The sequence below is a fragment of the Macrobrachium nipponense genome, chromosome 12 (assembly GCF_015104395.2).
Source record: "Macrobrachium nipponense isolate FS-2020 chromosome 12, ASM1510439v2, whole genome shotgun sequence".
Taxonomy (NCBI): Eukaryota; Metazoa; Arthropoda; class Malacostraca; order Decapoda; family Palaemonidae; genus Macrobrachium; species Macrobrachium nipponense.
Window position 1 is genome coordinate 79,110,157 of NC_087205.1, and position 5,000 is coordinate 79,115,156.

Genomic DNA, 5,000 nt, shown 5'->3' on the forward strand with positions numbered 1-5,000 from the left:
TTCTACAAAGGTCCACTACATAAGGCATCCAAGTATGTCTTGAGTTACAGTCATATTGCCAGTTCTTTTCCTCCGAGTCAAGTAAACTCTTTCACATTTTCCAATTCGAACTCCTAATTCTCAAATAAACATCCGTTGTGTTCTTTTCTTGCCTCATGGCCGCATGTCACCTTTTGTGATCATCCCAGACAAACAAAGTCTTCATTGAATATTTCATTTAAACACTAGAGTTCCTCCCCCAGTGTGTTAAATAAAAGTGACTGCCCTTGTAGCTGAAATATAGTGCAAGAATTCCTTATTTTAGATTGTGTCTAATCTGGGAACTTTTCCAGATTTTTGCTCAGTCACATGTCATGTCTCCTTGTACGCAAAAGCTTCCTTACCACAAGGTACCTATTATCAATTATGGAAACCAGCATTGAGTTGATTGTGGCCAGTTTTCCATATTGTGAGAGATAGGAGCAATCCAGACATTATACAGCGCTCTGCTCACGTGGCTCCCTATGCCTTGCCTTTACCCCAGGCCAGTCCATGTTCTTTTGTAAATAAACGTAATGTAAATTAATCAGTTGAGTTTCCTGGCGTAAATAGCCACATGAATGGTGAAAAATTAAAGACCAGGTACCAAGCGCTTTCGTGCATTGCGTACACTTCTTTGTACCCCGAAGAATTATACGCAATGCACGAAAGCACTTGGTACCTGGTCTTTAATTTTTCACCCTTCATGTGGCTATTTACGTACATATTTGTCACGTGCTGTTTGGTGACTTATTGAAAATAATATATAATATATTATAATATATATCATATATATATATATATATATATATATATATATATATATATATATATATATATAGTTTGAGTGTATGTGTATATATGCACACGTGAGTAAGTTCGTGCGAGAATGAAAAGTATGCAAGTAAGATATACATACACACATCTGTAAATTAAAAGCAAGAACAAGACTATATCCACCGCAAATTGATTCAAGCAGATTTTTTTTAATGGCATGACGTTGCCAGCGGCGCATGCCATCACCATCTCTCTCATTCCCTAGTGTGTACCGAAGGCATTCGAAAGCGCAAGGCAAACTCCTTCTGGGGAAATGCAAAGCAAACAAAAATCCTTTGCTTCGCCTCTTGGCCCAGTTCGCTCCGGTTTCTTTCTTTCTCGCTAAACTATTCCGTCTCTCTTGTTTTACCGAGTTTTTTTCTTTTTTTAAGCATTTTTTTTGGGGGGGGGAGAATATTTTCTGCCTTCACATTTTGGAATTCGATTTCCCAGAGGCTGGCTCAACAAAGCATGAATTATCTCTTAATAATAATAATAATATAATAATAATAATAATAATAATAATAATAATAATACTAATAATTTCTTCGGTGAGGGGTGGGGGGGGGGAATATTTTCTGCCTCACATTTTGGAATTCGGTTTCCGAGGCTGGCTTATCAAAGCATAAATTATCTCTTAGTAATAATAATAATAATAATAATATAAAATAATAATAATAATAATAATAATAATAATAATAATAATAATAATAATTTCTTCGGCGACATTCACCTTTATAAGATGGTTACAAAAATATTGTGAATATCGAATTAATGCTTAATTCGGTAAACATGACGAAAATTTCATGAATATAAAACCTGGTATAGCTCTATGCTAGTAATCCATTGAAGATCATATTTGTTATTGATTTCTCTATACGAAACTTTCATAAAATTATTCGTATATAAACAAAAATGTGTGCATCTACCAATCTATCTATTTAGTACACACACACATACAAGCACACACACACACACACACACACACACATATATATATATATATATATATATATATATATATATATATATATATATATGTGTGTGTGTGTGTGTGTGTGTGTGTGTGTGTGTATACAAATATCGATAAAGGAGGGAGAGAGAGAGAGAGAGAGAAATTGGGTAAAGAGAGTCAATGAAGAATTGTTTCTCTCTCTCTCTCTCTCTCTCTCTCTCTCTCTCGCTAAACCAGCGAGGCGCCTTCTCACAAACTAAAGAATTTTCCGGCGGGAGAACTTTTCTCTGAACTTCGAGGCGGGAGTCAACATGGAAGTAAAATCAATTACGTTAAAGCAAATACTAGTTACTCTTCCCTATTCACTCCAAGCGACATGGCCATCAGAAGAAGGAGAGGAAAAGAAAAGGAGAAAGTTTCCCATTCTTCGCTTTCCTGTCTATCTGCCTGTCAGTCGATGCTCGACTGCCCGTCTGTCTGTCTGTCTAGAAGCCCCTGTCTTACCCTGCCAGTTTATCTCTCCGTCTGCCTGTCTTATTGACAGTAAATGATGACACAAGGAGAAGAGATTAGGTAAAGGCTTTCCACAACTGAGTTGGTTCAGCCATCTCTGTAACCATCTCACATAACTATGTTCTCGATTTGTTATGGTAAAGAACTCAAAGAATAGAATAGAATGTGAAACTTAGGAAAAAGTTCAAGCACTGGGAGCTATGAGAGCATTCAACGCTGGAGAGGGAACAGAATAAAAAGGTTTGAAAGGTGGAACAGGATGGAAACCCTAGCAGTTGCTCTACGAAACATCTGTTAGGAGAGAGTAGAAAGTAAGATGGAAGAACGAGAATATGAATGAAGGTACAATAAAAGGAATAAAAGAGGTTGCAGCTGAAGGCTGAAGGGACTCTGCAAAGAACCGTAAGTAATGCCTACTCTGTGACGCGTGAGGTGCACTGACGGCGCTAGCCCCCTAAGGAGAAGAAGATAAAGGGACGGTAAGACGAAGCGGGAAGAGGGACGGACGAATTGAAAGACCCACATTTCCCAAGAGCTACATTAATACAGATGTGTAAACGGAGGAGTCCACATTCGAACCATACAAATTCAATGGACCAGACAGAACCCAATTGCTGAAATGAATAAGCGATTTCCTGAGAAGCAATTACTACGAACGGAACACTGACCAGGATACGAAACTGGTGAGAAATTACTGCTACGGCTTAAATGCTCTCCCTCCCTCCCTCTCTCTCTCTCGTGCCTCAATTATTGGGTCCTGATCAAATGCCCATTCTTCTCTAAGGAAGGTCTGGAGTACTCGTACCCAGCACTCCCGTTCAGATGTAAAAGTTGGAGATGCATTTCTCACCAGACTCGAAACGGGAATTTAAAGGACTATCTTGTACTAGGGTTGATAAATATCTTCTTGAAAAGTTAAGAATACGTATTACTTTACACATTTCGATTATTATTTTACCTAACCCATCACCTATAATCAAATTATATTTGCAAATATTTTACTGTATGAGAAATATTTTCTTTTGTAAAAATAAAAATAAATAAATAAAATAAAATAAAATAATTAATTAAACAGTACTATTGTAAAAATAAAATAGAAGCTATCATAACGTTATATATATATATATATATATATATATATATATTATATATATATATATATATATATATAATATATATATATATACACACACATATATGTGTGTACGTGTGTGTGCGTGTGTGTGTGTGCGCGCGCGCAGGAGTTTTAATACAGTATTTTTAGTGTAATTTTTCTTGTATGTGTATATTGTACATGACCAAGAGTTGGAATAATGTATTATTGAGAGATGTTTAAAAAGGAATTATGTAATAACCTTAATTATCAAAGAAGGTCAACAGCTGACAAGGCACAGCAGAGATTTAAACTAATACCAGATGTGGATGCATTTGGGAATGAAACCCCATGGACCGGAGGCAAGACCATTCAGTGCCACTGAAAAACCTGTGAATGAAAGTGAGAAGATGGGTGGGGTAAGAAGTAAAAGGGAGAAATGTGAGTCAGAAGTGAAAGTGAAAAATGTAAGAAGTGAAAGCGAAAAAGGTGAGCAACAAATGAAAGTGGAAAATGTGAAGATAAAAGTTCCGAAGTCTTTGCAATAGACATGAATCCACACCAGCAGGAATCGGATACGCTGTTATTAGAAAACACGAAGTTTGCCCAGAAACAGGGATCGGAAAAATCTTACACGAACATAAACAAACGGACATACACTTACATACAGACATATACACAGATATACATACTACATACAATTTTATAATATATATATATATATATATATATATATGATATATAATATATATATATATATATATATATATACTATATATATATATATAGATAGAGAGAGAGAGAGAGGAGGAGAGAGCGAGAGAGAGAGAGAGAACTTATCAGCCGCAGAGAAATTCTCAAGCAAAACTAAACCAAACTGAAGTGGAATGGTGCCATCTGGCCACGTTCAGACTTACATCCTTGGCGGTCTACAGCCCAAAACTTTCTAGCTTATCTGCTATTCCACATCTCGGGAGCATCTTTTATCCAATTACGAATACTTGCGGACAAAACGAGTCCGAAATCTCTGCGGAATGAAAAGGGGGGAAAGAAGATATTTCAGGAAATATGAAAATTTCCATGGTACACAAGATAAACTTCCTTCACTCTTAAAAATGTCATTCATCTTCGGGCTCCCCACCCCCACCCCACCCCACCCCACAACAAACAAAAAGGTGAGGGGGAGGGAGGTGTCTTGAGAAGTATACTGCAGTAAGCTGTAAGGGAGGGGGCTTGGGGAGGGTGACTGACCTTCCAGGGAGGAAAGGAGAGAACGGACATGATAATTCAGGCATGGAAAACAGATAGAAGGAATACAGAAAATATCATGGAACTAAAAATATCAGAAAGAGCAAGCAGAGGTAGATTAATAGTGCCCAAAACTATACCAGGAAAAAATAAGGAAAGCACACAGAACATTAATCCACTACGCACCAGCATCGATAATGCAGCGTCTATTCAATGCGTTGCCAGCTCATCTGAGGAATATATCAGGAGTGAGCGTGGATGTGTTTAAGAATAAGCTCGACAAATATCTAAACTGCATCCCAGACCATCCAAGATTGGAAGATGCAAAATATACCGGAAGATGTACTAGCAACTCTC